General features: G+C 41.3%; 1 protein-coding gene and 1 long non-coding RNA gene across 2 annotated transcripts in view; one reads left to right on the forward strand and one right to left on the reverse strand.

Moving 5' to 3' along the window:
- The window catches only part of jar (Myosin heavy chain 95F jaguar), a 79,134-nt gene that overhangs the window by 9,504 nt on the left and 54,513 nt on the right, over window positions 1-15,117 (forward strand). The window contains exon 2 of the mRNA XM_019051591.2: window positions 4,731-4,762. The gene's annotated coding sequence lies outside the window, so the exon portion shown is untranslated. The remainder of the gene's footprint in view (window positions 1-4,730; window positions 4,763-15,117) is intronic.
- The window catches only part of LOC140224452 (uncharacterized), a 43,290-nt gene that overhangs the window by 9,178 nt on the left and 18,995 nt on the right, over window positions 1-15,117 (reverse strand). Inside the window, exon 2 of the long non-coding RNA XR_011899729.1 lies at window positions 10,590-10,826. This is a non-coding gene — a long non-coding RNA (uncharacterized lncRNA). The remainder of the gene's footprint in view (window positions 1-10,589; window positions 10,827-15,117) is intronic.

The raw sequence follows: 15,117 nt of genomic DNA on the forward strand, positions 1-15,117 counted from the left end.
GATCTACTTACAAACAGGTCATTCCTCCCCGGCTCTGTCTTGGCTGCTCCGGTGAGGCCTGCTCCCCGTGGACTTACGGTTCTGGCTCTCCGGACCGGATCGCACCGGAGGACAGCTCCTGGGTTCGCCATTCCAGATCCTCGTCGGACTCCACTCTTTTCGCACAGCATCCTTGGTACTGCAGCCGGCTGATTGTTGAACTTGATAGACAAAGCGGGTTGACAAAGAAGATCCTGTTGGTCGAAACGGTTGGTTACTATAGACTAAGGGGAGAATGATGGACTAACTAGGGTCTTTCGTGGGCTGTTCCCTTTGTATCCTTTGTCTATAACTTTGTCTATCAACTTCAACAATCAGTCCGCTGAGGGGACACCTCAAAATAGAACAAGTTGCAATCAATTGCAATAAGATGAAAATGTAAATCGCATGGCCCGAACTGTTCGAAACAAGTGGTTAACAGTTCTGGATCCACATTGTTTTGCGGGCGAGATCAAACTTTTTATTATAGATCTCTCGGCGTGACCGCAGCTTAATATTCCAGTGCATCTGCTTGAGCTGAACACCCCCCTTCCCCAAATCTTGCATTGGTACTCATTAAAGCTCAAAAATGTTTGACTCTAATTGAATTTATTGAACTTTTTGGACTTGTTTTCCCCACAAAACAGTGTGGACCCAGCACAATTTACCACCTTAATAAATCGCAACTGCTTGGTAAAATTATCACAGAATAAACTCCGTCGGAGTATTGTGCATGTTGCATTATTGGTCAACCAATTATCCCAGAGGCTCATTCCAAATGAGGTCCAAGATCGAACTTCATTTTGCAATTACAATCTCTAGTCCATCCTTGAAAACACGTATGTACTTTGGAAAACTAACGGTACATACGTTGTTTCTTAGAGGAACCATAAGTTGTAGTCCTATTTTAACATGGCATAGCACTCGAAAAACTCGCGGTTAATTTTGGGCCTAATCTACGCTTTCAGCCTAAGTTAAGGTGCTATTCTGCAATGATACATACGGGAGAGAGATGTATAAGTGGTTGAGCTAGTGATGCCAAATTTCTCCCGTTGAAATTTTCATTTTTTAAAAAACTCACGAATATTTTTTCTCGGGCTGAAATTTTGTATCTGGTCCATTTGAGCAATGCTACCTCCCTTCGAATATTTATTCAAACCTCCTTCAACTCTTTCACCTTGGTTGCAAATTCGCACCTAAGTCTGTCTCGGACGTTGGCATAAACCGCCAGAATAACCAGGTTGAACTGATCGGGATAAGGTGATTTCTCATTGTCGCCGCTTCTAACAGAGCACAGCCGACTGAAGAGTGTAGTGAGACGAGTGCGTAATTAAAAAAGTACAGTTGTGCAAACAATACACGCGATAATGATAGTCTGCATGCCTCTTTTCAGAGATGAGCTCGAGGGATTAATCTCGCTCTACCATTATTGCTGTTACGCGTACTACAATCTGCGATCCCATCCAGGCGAAGAAAGTTCAAAGCTCGCTCGCATTATAAAGCGACTTTCGGACTCCAGAGTTTTTTTTTGTAGTTCTTCCGGGAGAAAAAGTGGCGAATCTTATCGAAGATATGACAATTTAAGCGTCTTATTCCACCGGCTGTGGTAAGCCAAAGTCGGGGGTTTCGATTTCCATCCGTTTCGCACTACCACCTCAACATGGGGTGGGTTTCGGCCAGATGGTCATCTAGGTGGTTAAACTATCATATGTTGGTTTGGGCTCTAATTTAGAAAAAGCTTTGATCAGAAGCTGGCTAGGGGGATCGGGAACCGAAGTCGAGCCGACCAACTAAACCAAACTCACGGCTGCATATCTGCCCGGATGACACCGTAATCATCCCTATTGAGGGATATTTCTCCGGCTGCGGACTCCAGAGTTAAGGTATCGATGAATTATTTTTTGCTTACGTCACAAAGTTACCTCAGCAAATGTGGTGGAGTCAAGCAAAATATGCCTCAACAGGGTGTCAAGTGTCTACAAGTTCGGAAAGTCCGGCAATAGTATTGATTTTTAAGAGCGGTCCGGAAGCACTGAAAAATTGCAGAAATTCCGCAAGAAGGTCTCGGAATCTTTTCATTTTTTGTCATTTTTGTCGCAATTTGAGCGAGAAGTTCAAATTTTTGAAATTTTTCGAATTTCCTCAATTGGAGGTACTGAATTTCTTGGTAATGTACTGAAAAAGTACTGTAAACGTACTGATTTTTGGCCAGCCTGTTTTAGTAGACACCCTGTTCATAAGGAGAAAACTCGACTTTTTTAGTACTGCGGAGAAGCTCATTTAAACTCAAACATCATCATAGGCGGATCCAATAGGGGTCCCTCCCGCTCCCCCGAAAAAAAGAAGGAGGAAATAGGGAAGGATGAGAGAAGGAAGGAACGGGGGAAAGAGAAAGGGAGGACGCTTATGTTTGTAATTATTAATGACGAAATTGACTCAGCCTACATATTAGATGCTTTGAAATTTCGAAAATTTTCTGGGGAAAGTCCCCCGGAACCCCTTTTTGACCCCTCTCCGTTCAAAGTGATTCAATGTCTTTGAAAGTGTCCATTCGCCTCTGACATCGATTTTCAGTTTTTGATGCCAAACGCTCCTCAAGATCATCGGGGTTCATAAGCTACAATTTACCGGAGAAAAAAAGTTCAGTCACACGAATCGTATATATAATGGTGAATATCGGCCTTATTTTTCGGTTCGTGCAACCGTACTCTCGGTCCTAGGAACCGTACCCTTAATTCATGCAACCGGACTTTTCCAATAGTTCCGTTCGGTCTGAATGCTCGCTTGCCTGAATCGAGGATACGATTCCCAGAACCGAGAGTACAGTTACATGAACCGGACAATACGGTCGATACTGAACACCGTATACATACGGTTCATGTAGCCGAACTTTTTTCTTAGAATGAATAATATTATCTGCGTAATCTGTGTTAGAAAAGAATAATTGGTGCCTAATATAAGGCCCGCTGTTCGGTGACTGCTATAAAAACGTGACGAAAGTTAGTTTCAGACGCTTTGAAACTTTTGCAATGTAAACCCTTTAATCGCGCCGCGCGTCAACTGGAAGAGGAACATCTCAAAACTATCCTGACATTTAATATTTTGAATTTTCGAAAAAACGATCAGGGTTTCTAAAGTGCCTTAACGGACGTCCTGCTAAAGCACATCTGCCTCTGAACTATTCTACCAGGTACCTAGGTAGTACAGCTTCGACCCAAATTTTACACACGCATAGATTGTGGAGTAGGACAAAGTGGACGTTGTTTCATATCGTCATTTTTAATGATGCTCTCATTAATCTAGTGAAAACCTCGCGTGTCTGCTCACTCTTTTATTACCTCACAGTCACAGCAGCGGGCGAAAGTTTCTGTGTATGATTCTCCTCATGACTCGTATAGCGATGGCTTAAGTATTAGTGACGAGTGCCACAAAGTAGTGGTAATATGATTATTACTCAGTTACGATTTGGTGATAGCCAGTTAAAATAAAGAGAGAATATTCAAATTTATCAGACAAATACGCATTAACACGTTCGAATTTTAGAGATATGTTCATACATATTTTACGACAAATGCGTGACAGGGGAGGTACAAAAGTGATATGATAGTTTTTGTTAGCTCGGTCAAAGAAGGGATTTCTTCGGTTTCCTTTTACCTCTAATATGCAGATGAAAGGCAAGACAAGGATGCAGATTATGTCAGAATATACTCATACGGGAGGAATTTTTATTTATATTATTATTTGATGAGCTTTGAGTGATCAAATGCATTCTCTTGAAATTAATTGGAAAACACATCGGTCGGTGCGCTTAAGATAATGGTGGCTTTGAAACCACGATTTTTTGGACTTTGAGTTTAAATTTTAAGTATGTAAGCCCTTGGTGTTTGCGACTGTATAAATATTACAGAGAGGGAGAGCTTCTATAGTTAAATTATTAGATTTCGGCTAATTGATACTTTTGCGAATTTTATTGTTCAGGGTCCAACTGTCCACACGAACTTAATTAGAGCGTCCCACACTCAGATGAGAAAAGCCCGTTTAAAGTTGAAAAATTACATTGGAGCACATGTCACGTGAAAATAAATGAAACTGATGACTGGAAATCGAGAGCTGTTTTCCCATGTTTTACGTCTCCCTATAAGATCAGCTTAAATGAAAAAAAGAAATGAATGTCCCAATTTTCCCGAAAATGTTCCCATGAATGGTCGTGCATGATCAGCTCCTTCAATGATAAGTGTATTTTTGACACTTTTCTCTTCTCATTAAAACGAGACCGTACAGCATTGCTACTCCAGACTCAAGGTTTTCTCTTTCTTTCTTTGAAGAGTGTTAATTAGCATCGATTGTGTTTTGATAGGAACATAAAAACGAGTCTAAACAAGGCGCTGTTGGAACAGGGAAAATTCGTTTACATGCACGGGGAATGTTATGCCTGCCAGTGCACCGGAATTGCATCATAGCGTGTGAGCGGTAGGTAGCTGCTTTTTCGCTCCGGCTGCGAATTATTCAAGGTAAAATGACTCAACGAGTGCGAGTCTACGAAGTGTAAAGCTATGAAAAATGTTGATGTGCAGAGGATGTTACGCGAGGTTTGGAATATGCCTCCGCACAACTTCTCCGTTCCGCGATTCCGAGGAAGCGCGATTTTTGTAGGATTCCTAAATGTTTTGAGTTGTCGCTTATTTACGTGGATCGTTTTCTTTTTGTTTCAGGGTCTCGTGTTCGTTACCCGCTGATGTGACAGGTAAGCATCATTCGGTATTCTCCTAAGGTTATATTTTTCGTTCAGGTTTTCCTTTTTCGGAATTTATCTCTTCTTCAGTAATCGGGATCACGGTTAGTGCAGGATTCCGGAAAATCGCGGATAAATTTATAACCGTAGGTAATCGGAAATTAACGAAAAAATTCTTTCCACGAAAGAGAGGAAGAAGAAAGAGGAGGAGGAAAAGAGAAAAATAAATGAAGTAACAAGGCTGAAAGGAGAAAAATGAAAGTAAATGGAGAAGAAGAATAGGACTCAATCGCGGATAATGTGAATCGCGTATAATCTAAATCGCGTATAATAGAGACCACACTATGTTCATTTTGATCAGCCACATTACAAAAGATTCTATCTTGAAGGGAGATTAAGTGAGAGAATTGACCGCAGGCAAATTAATGGAACCATTTTAATTTTTTTTTTAAATTTTCTTTAATAATCTTAATTTGATCAAAAACAGTATAGGTACCCATTATTATTTCTCCTCCTTTCGCCTCCTCCATGTCGGCTCTCTCCTAGATTAGAGAGTCAAAAACGTTTTTAAATCGAAAACGAATTTGATGTCAGTGTCAATAAAGCTCGCTTATCGCAAATTTAGACACAAGCCAATTTTCGATTAGTGCCAAATGAGCACCACTCAATAGCTCACTACACGCATTTAGACGGCAACATTGATGAAGGGTAACATAAACCAGACTTGACACTGAGTGAGCCGTAGTCATTGAATCTACTACAATGAACGGTGAATAATGTGGGTATGAGGCAGTGGCGTGGCGTGCTTTGCGATACATCGATTGATTTGCCATTTAAAACAATGGGAAAGGATCGATAAACAGGGTACACCTTTATAATCACTACTTTACCATAGCTTCAAATGTAGAAATATCGATAATCGATCGTTCACGCCCCGCCACTGGTCGTGGGCGTGGGCGTGTAACAAAAAAAGCAACATTTTTAGAGCTTGCACGGGCGCATGGGTCCCGGGCAAGGATTCGTGAATTGTGAGCGAGACTTAGTGTGTAGTTCCGGTGGCGGCACCGCGGAGGAGAGACCGGAAGTGAGAGAAATGGCGCTCGTGGAAAAACAGGGGAGACAGGAAACACGCCGTGCCACGGAGAGAGGTCCGAACGATCGAGAGGAATTTCTGATCGAGGCCCAGACCCCATCCCATAGAGTCCCCAAATGTGGACAGCTAGCCGGCGGCGGGGTGCGGGTGGTGCCGGCGGAGTGATTTTGTATGCGTTGGGCAACTGTGCCCTTAGCAGAAAAAGTTTCGCCGTTTGTATGAGTAAGTAGCTTTATGAACCTTTCTGAACCTTTCTGCATTCGTGCCTATACCTTCGGCGCCTCAGATGGTACTGTCGCATTATTGCCACATGCACATGCCGCACAGTGGATTGAGTTAATGGGAGAGGTCAGACAAAATTTGGAAACTTTAAAAGCTCATAGTAATTTAATTGGTTTTTTCGTGAGATTTTAATTTGGATGCTTCCTTTATAAAATTTAAAATATGACAAATTAAAAATCAAAATTTGCAGTTTTAGTTAAAAACTTCATTTCCGACCTCTCCGATCGACTTGATCCATTGTGTGCTGTGAGGATAAATCTGTCGTATAGACATCCGCCATTGGTGGAGTCATATGAGCATAAAGGGTGTGATAGTAGTTATGATAGCCCCTTGTTTCGCCAGGAGAGAAAAGGCGGAAGAAATGAGGCAGGGAAAATTTGTTTTTTGCGACCTTTCTAAACCATACTTTATAAATCGTGAATTTATAAACACGCATCCGCGAACCAAAGTGCGGCTCCTTCAAGATCCATAACTCAGCTAGAAAGTCACTTCCATACTTTTTCTTCTGAGTGTCGAGTCTCTCTATTAAGATCGTCTCTCACCCTCTCAATTGGACCGCGTTTCGTAGAAAGGAACCAATCCACATCAGCAGTTGCTAAATTTAATTGGGAATTTGATTTTTTACCAGAGAATCTTGATGCGGATCCCTTTGAAAATTTTAAGGATTATGTCTTGTACTATGCAGAAAATTCACTGAAATTTGCACAAAAATCCGCACAGCCGTTTTCATGTAAAAAATTAAATTGCTCACAATCAGTTAAATTTGACAATAGCTGATGTGGCTTAGTTCCTTTCTGCTGAACGCGGTTGATTTACTCTCTAAAATTTTAATGTGTAGCATGTTAGATTCTTGAGAGTTAGTCAGGGCCGGATTTACCTACTTGCCGCCCATGGGCCGCCTGTATTTTGCCGCCCCCTTCTCTTTCGTTTTGAAACATTAATAAAAACCATCAAGTGAGCGTGCCGAAGGGGGTGGGGTGCATAAGACGCGTTTACCTACTCGATGTTGGCTACATTTTTTGCTAAAGCCCTGTCAACACTACGAGCAAAATTTCACGGAACTTTGCGCGAAAGTTCAGTTCCGTAAACCTATATCTGTGTGAGCAAAGTCCTCCATCCATAAGAAATGAACCAAAAAATTATGAGAGAACAAACATGAATGTGGTTTAATAATTTTAACTTTCGCTGCTGCGCCGCCGTGCCGCGCTGATCGCTATGTGTTCGGCGCAATGTGTGAAGTATTCCTGCAGTCTTGTAGGCGCTATGCGTTTCACGTCAATCGCCCCTGACCGCACCGTGTTTGATGCAATGGGTGAAGTATTCGTGCAGTCTTGTAGGCGCTAACATGTGTTACATGCCGACCGCCGCGCCGAGGGCTTGTCCTTTTCATCTCAAGTCCTTGTCATCATTCCTCTATGCGCTGAGCTCCAGGCCGAATTGCGTGTTTACTGTTTAGTTCCTCTCTCACCTCGACTAATTGAAGATGCTGTCTCTTATATCACCGAAAAACGACAAAATTAGAAATTAATATACTAGAGGGAAATTAATATACTAATATACAGGAAAGAGAGATTTTGTCCCCCTTTCTCATTGATTTTTTTTTTTCTGAATCCGATTTTTTTATACCTACATTTAAAAAAATTGCAAAATTTGCCGCCCCCCAAATTTGCCGCCATGGGCCGCGGCCCATGTGGCCACCCCCTTAATCCGTCCCTGGAGTTAGTTCCGAGTCTCAGAGTCCATTTAGAATGCGAAACACGACAATTTTGGTGAGTGAGGACGCGAGATTTTCGGACGCGGCAACCGTGTGGCGGCCTTCATTGAATTAGCCGGGCTCTAAATGTCGCATGATGAGCGGAGCACCGGGTGCCGCCGTCGGAAAAAAATCAGTCAACTTTCACTAGAACTTTTAATTTCGTCGGAGAGACGGGCTCGTATTGGAAAAACGCTCTCGCCATACTTAATTGCGACGGTTACGCGGTCCAGTCGGATGGCTTTCGGACGAGTAGAAAATGGCGAGCAAAAGAAAGTAGCTTGAAAATAAAGTTCAGCATCCAGTCTGCCCGGCCGAGCGTCCTTTTAAGCGCTCTGCAGTAAGTAGTCATTTATTCAAATATAAAATAGAGCTTCATGACTCGAGATCGAAGATGAAGCTTACGAACTGGCTCTCGTGATAGCCAAATCGTGCGAGATTCATCACCTATACTGCCGTCCAGTGGCGTGGCGTGCTTTGCGATATATCGATTGTTACGCCATTCAAACCTATGGAAGAGGATCGATAAACAGGGTATTCGCAGCGAACGCCCTAATAATCGATTCTTTACTATAGGTTTAAATGGCATAACAATCGATAAATCGCAATTCACGCCACGCTACTGCTGCCGTCCACAGCAAAAGCGCCGTAGCTCCACTCAGAATGGTTTCATTTCCTCCAGCACGTACTGCTCTATTACAAGAAAATGCAATTGCCTCAAAGGTCCATTTTTTAATGTTTAGTTCTCAATGGTGTGGCGGAGTTGTATTGAAAAAATGAAGCCTTGTGGCAGTTGAATTTTCTTGTAATAGAGCAGTACGTGCTAGAAAAAAGGACAGAATTTTGAGTGGAGTTACGGCGTTTTTGCTGTGGACGACATAATGGAGAAACTTATTTTACATTATACTGCCGTACAAAGTAAAAACGCCGTATCTCCATTCAACACTTTTTCAATTTCCTCCAGACACAATGGTGTTTTACAAAGAACATAACAAATGTCCATCCTTCATTTTTTAATGTTTAGTTCTCAATGGTGCGGCGGAGTTGTATTGAAAAATGAAGGATGGACATTTGTTGTGTTTTTTGTAAAACAGCATTGTGACTGGAGGAAATTGAAAAAGTGTTGAATGGAGATACGGCGTTTTTACTTTGGACGGCAGTATAATGTAAAATAAGTTTCTCCATTATGTCGTCCACAGCAAAAACGCCGTAACTCCACTCAAAATTCTGTCCTTTTTTCCAGCACGTACTGCTCTATTACAAGAAAATTCAACTGCCACAAGGCTTCATTTTCTTATTTTTAGTTCCTAATAGTGTGGCGGAGTTGTATTGAAAAATTGAGGATGAATATTTATTAGGTTTTCTGTAAAACAGCATTTCGTCGGAAAAAAATTGAAATAGTGTTGAATGGAGATACGTCGTTTTTACTTTGGACGACAGCATTGCGGTGCTTTTAAAGTCTTTATTTATATTTTTATTTTATCAAAGAGAATATAACTTGTTACTCTCTTTACATGAAATTTAAGAGAGCAATTTAAAGGGGCAATGAGAAACCCCGCAACATCTCGTGCTAAGACGACGATTTGACATTCCTTTAAAATAAACGTAAAAATTAACAGGAGTTCGCCTTAGGTATGCAACGAGATGTGGGTTTGTTCTAGTCTCGCCGATTTTTAAGCATTGTGATAATTTCCAATTTAACGTAAATGTTAATAACTTCCACTCACAGTCAGTACAAAATTTTGCTAAAGGATGTTTGCACGCAAGGCTCATCAGTAAATGCTATTAAGATTTTGATTATCCACAGTTGAAAGTTTTGTTTGAGTGCAAAATAGGTGGACTTACATAAAAGTTACTATCTTCTTTTCCATGAAGTACTTACTCTCGCCCTGTGTACGTGCGACCCTCTATCCCATGTAACTTGTGTTCACACAAAATTGTGCCTATATGTCCTCGATGCGATATTTGATGTGAATACGGACCTGAAATTGAATGTAATAAGTTTAAGTTATTCTTTTTCCATTGAGAAATGTCCTTCGTTTCTTTGTAAGTTGCAATAATTGCCTTTTAACACACCCTTAGTACCGTGCCGAAGAAAGTAAGCAGAACGTATATACGAAAGACGGCAGAATTGTAAAAGCTTGTAGATTAGTTCCCTAGATGTTCCACGTACATATGTACCTAACAAGCTACATTCAGTGGAAAAGCTGAATTTCGAACAGGACACTTATTAGCGCGGATAAAATAGGATTAAGTTGCGACGCGCCCATAAGAAGCCGTATACATATAGTATGCATTGAACGCACGGTTTTCCCCTTTTTCTCTAAAATTTCGTTCATCCAATCTGCCAAGCTAAGGAAAAACGCCGTATTAACCCTCAGGCGTCGCCAAATTTCCTTTGACAAGACACGAATTTCCTGGTAAACTGATTAATATTTTTTCTCAAAATTTTCAGACAATTTTGTTCGCATTTTATCCAAAATATCTGAAAATTTCAAGTAGAAGTATCAGTAACTTTCCTCAAAAATACATGTTTTATCTGGAGAAAGTAGGCAACTCTCGAATATTCATACGGCTTTCTTTCTTAGCACAGCAGCACTGTCCCTAGCATATAAGTTCACTTTTCTAAAAATGCCCAGCAGCTTCTCGGAGTAAGCTGGCAGCGGTGTCTACGTGAAACGGTAATTTAGGCTTTAAGGCAAGGAACATACTTATCAAGTGGAAGTTGTTGGTGCTTTCGCTGGAAACTGACCCTATTCGGGTAATTGTGGTAATTCGAGCAGCGTGAGATAAAGATTGATCAGGTGTTTACGAGCCGCTTTATTCAATCAAACCCAACGTCATACACGCTCCTGTGACGTCGACGTTCGTGATAAATCTAACGTGCAGGTGGTGCCTTATCTCCAAATCCCAATTGTTTCGAGGAAAGGTGAAAATACAGGAACAAACTGAAAAACACAAGAAAATGGCTAAGGCTGAAAACGAACAAGCAAACAGAATTCCTGGGATGTTTCGGGGTGGTTTCAACCCCTTCCGCAATCGCAGGACACAAAAAATATATATATTTATAAATATCCAGAAACCACTTAGAGTCCTGTTTGTGATAACTGTTTGTTTGTTTTTAGCCTTGTTGCCCATTTCCTTGTGTTTTTAGTTGAATTATTCAGCCTATTTTTGTGTATTACTTACAGGAATAAATTAGCACCATTCCACAAATGAATACTTCTGGATCAGCCGATATTTAGAACTTAACCAAACTTAACGTGTCCGGAAAATTAAAGACTTATATTTTATTTATTTTTTTTTCACGGAGAACTGCTCTAAGAAAGAGCTCAAAAATGGGATGTATTTCTCGAAACAATAATCAGCCTTTCAAATCATTCCATAAAAAAACTTCGTATGTCTGAAATCAGAAAACTCCTCTGCAAAAGGACTCAAAAATGGGATGTATTTTTCGAAATAAAAATTACATTTTCAGATCATTCTATAAAAAAATTGCGTATGTCTGAAATCGAAGTTCACAATTTCAATTCAAATCAGGCAGGGTTTGTAAAATTCTTCTTGCGTGACTATGAACTATCTTCTTAAATTCTTAAGAACATGAAATGACCTTGCTTTACCGATGTTCATCAAGTCGAAGTGTTTCTCGTTTTCGGTGTTTAACTCATTGAATGTTTTAGCGTTTAACATTGCATAATTTGCTTACTGTAGTGGTGATAATTTATTTTCTGACCGACTTCTACTACCGAAGTATATCTCGGACACAGTCCGGAGCGCGGGTATGAGATTTTCCTTAAGGTTCCCACGGAGATAGACTCGTTGCGCACAGTGCTCTGAACGAGAATTTCATCACGAAAAAGAAATCTGTTAGCAGGAGATTTAGAAACTCCTAATCGGCTTTGGTTTTAAATGAATATTAAGCGGTTATTTCGTGCTTCTCGCCTCATAGTTTAGCCTGGTTGTTTTTCTCGCCCCTCTTCATTTTCGAATGAGTTCCTTTCCACCATAAATGATCCCAGAGTTCTAATTAAAAATCATTGCAAATACGTATTTCCCCAAAACTCCCAATGCAGAATGGCTCCGTTAACAAATTACAAATTGGTTCGATTTTGCACGGACTTATGAATCGAAAACTATTGACTAAACTTTCAGGATATTATCATCATCTACTTATGCACTTGTTGGAGTAATCTCATTTCTCTTGGCTTGTCTTGACAACCATAGTCAACTTATAAACACTCCACTCTGTCTGCTCAAGGCATCACAGTGTTTGAGCTTGAGCGCTTGAGACAAGTTTTTTTCAACTATTAAACTTTCTCACCACAGATGCACTTTTTGCACCGTGGCTTAGTAATCAGCCGATGAAGAATTATTTTCAATTTAATTTGGAATTTGGTGCTGAATTTAATACGTAATATACCATGTTACATGGACTATAACGAAACGGATAGTACAGCAAGATATCAAATCCCTGGTAAAAATTGGCAGTAGAAATCTGTGCTCCAAAATACCATAGACCTACAGCCGGCTGTAAGATTTCCAATAGCTTCTATAGCCGGCTACACAATTTCTTATAGCCTTTTATAGCCGATGGCGATTAAGCAACAGCCAGACGACAAAGTGTATGCTAAACGTTACTAATTACGGATGCTAGGACATAGTGAGTTTTTGGACTACTGCTCTCTTTTTGGGCCGGAGTATCTTGATTTATTTTGCGAGGAAAGCTCCGTACTTTTGATGAATGCCTGCCATTCCTAATATATTAGACCGCCTTCAGTCTCGTATGATACTGTGCATTACCTCTTGTCTGGTGTGAAATAGTTGCTTCAAGCGCCGTGGCAACTGCGGCGCGGCAGGCGGGCAGCCAGCGCGAAACGCGCACTGGCGCCTACAAACCTAACAGGGATACTTCAAGCGTTGCGCAATGCGTGAAGTATCCCTGTTAGGTTTGTAGGCGCCAGTGCGTCGCGCGCCGCTCCGCTTTGTGTTAGGCTCTAATATTTAATCTGGCGGAGTCAGCGTTATTCAACTCATGATTTTGAAATGTTTGCCATCCTGTATTGATTATTCTCATTTTAATTGATGAAAAAAAAATATGTATTAAAGGAAAATATAATGTGTGTTTTTTAAAAATTAAGGTGGTTCCGTATCTAACTTAATGATTTCCGAAGCACACAAATTTTAATAAAATTTCTTATAGCCTTTTATAATCAATGGCGAAAAAGCAACAGCCATGCAGGCGATAAAGCGTAAAGCCTGGCGATAGGAACTATAGCCGGGCTGCATAATTTTTTATCGCTTCCTATAGCCCGGCTGTATGATTTTCTCCGCATTCTACAGCCAGCTATATGATTTTCTGTAGCCTTCTTTAGCCGGCTATAAGAATTCTTATGGTATTTTGAAACGCAGCTCTTATCGCCAATTTTTACCAGGGATAATACGTCGTGATTACATTCATTATGGCTTTGAACTCTCACTATATAGATACCCAGCAAGGTTTTTCATAGCTACCTTGATATTTTAGCTGACGAGACAAATTATTCCCTTGAATTCTAACTGCTTTTTTGCTTTTGTCTTAAATTGAACAGTTATAAACCAGAGCTTCCAAAAAAAAAATGTTTCATCTCAAGTCTTACACCTATTTGTTAAGTCCCACTTCACCGAGGAGGGTTTAAAAATCAACCAGGAATACGATGTTCCCTCATTAATTCGTGCACAAGGTTGACTATTCAGTTCAGTCTTGGGGTGTAAATTGTCCATTACCTTTTAGATTTGTGAAATAAAGTCTCCTTCAAAGTGATGTGAATATGCAATCCCTGACAGCCAGTGGCGTGGCGTGCTTTGCGATAAATCGATTGTTATGCCATTAAAATCTATGAAAATGATCGATAAACAGGGGGAACACCTGAATAATCGATTCTTTACCATAGGTTTAAATGGCAGAATAAGCGATACATCGCAATTCACGCCACGCCACTGCCGTGTTTGAATAGTTATCGCTTAAAATCCGGAGAGGTATCGTTTAGCATGCGTGAAAGTGCGTGAAAGTTGAAAAATAGTGAATATGCAACCCCACGACGGACATGTTCGGATTTTATCGAGTATTTTCTGCACCTCTGGTTTTAAGCAACTTCTTGCGGGGGCTTCTTATGGACCTTCCTTCCAAAACCCGTGATCCTCATTCCGTCTAGAGTTCTATTTTCACCTGCGGGCCGATCATTGAAATTAATAGACAAAACTGCGGACAAAGAAGACAAAAGGGATATGGAAGGATCCTATCGGTGGAAGCGGGTGGTTGCAATGGACAAGCCTTATGGTGATAGAGTAACCAACGGCAACCCACGAGAGATCCTATAGTTAGTCCATCATTTTCTCCCTAGTCTATAGGATCCATCGATTTCAAACAATAGGACAGCTCCATATTTACTATGGCTTGTTTGTCTATCGCTTTGTCCATCAATTTCAATAATCAGCCCACTGGAATGGAGGGATAGCTCGCAACATGGCCGTGATGAAACGGAGCAGCGAGGCGAGCGTCGGTAGGCGTTGTTTTGGTGGTTGCATCACGCATCTCGCTTATGGGCCCTGCCCTGCTCTCCTATTATCCTGTTGGATCCCCCGGTCTCCAGTTCCGCACACCCGAGTGGCGTGGGTCGTCGCTTGCCCATGAATCGCGATGCGATGTGCCTCACTTGGTGTTAAGTGGGCCGCGGGAGCGGGCAAGGCCGAGCGACCTTGTCAAGTTCGCGAATCTTTTAAGCTTTGATTCCCTCGACGTGCCGCACACCGCACACCGCGACACCGAACCGCCGCACAGTGGATCGAGTCAGTTAGAGAGCTCGGACGTGCAATTTTTGACTACAATTGCAAATTTTGCTGTTTAATTCGTCATATTTTACATTTTAAGGGGTACTTAAGTTAGAAAATTTTACGAGGAAACCAATGGAACCACTTCTAGAACCTCAAGGTTTCGTATAAACGGAGTTATAAGCGTTTAAAGTCTCCAGATTTTGTCCGGCCTCGCGTATTGATTCGATCCACTGTGCGCCGACCGTCACGCGTCCGTCTCGAAACGGCTACGTGCGTGACGTGACGCCGTCGTCGAAACGCGCCGCTTAACACCAAGCTGCGGAGTTAAGAGTGTGTTTCTGGCCACTTAGGCAATGAATGGCTGAGGTAAAAGTTACTTTCGATGATCATTGCTATTTTCATTTGATGATTATTCCCTGTCAAGATGGA

This window comes from Bemisia tabaci, chromosome 4, assembly GCF_918797505.1.
Source record: "Bemisia tabaci chromosome 4, PGI_BMITA_v3".
NCBI classification, from domain to species: Eukaryota; Metazoa; Arthropoda; class Insecta; order Hemiptera; family Aleyrodidae; genus Bemisia; species Bemisia tabaci.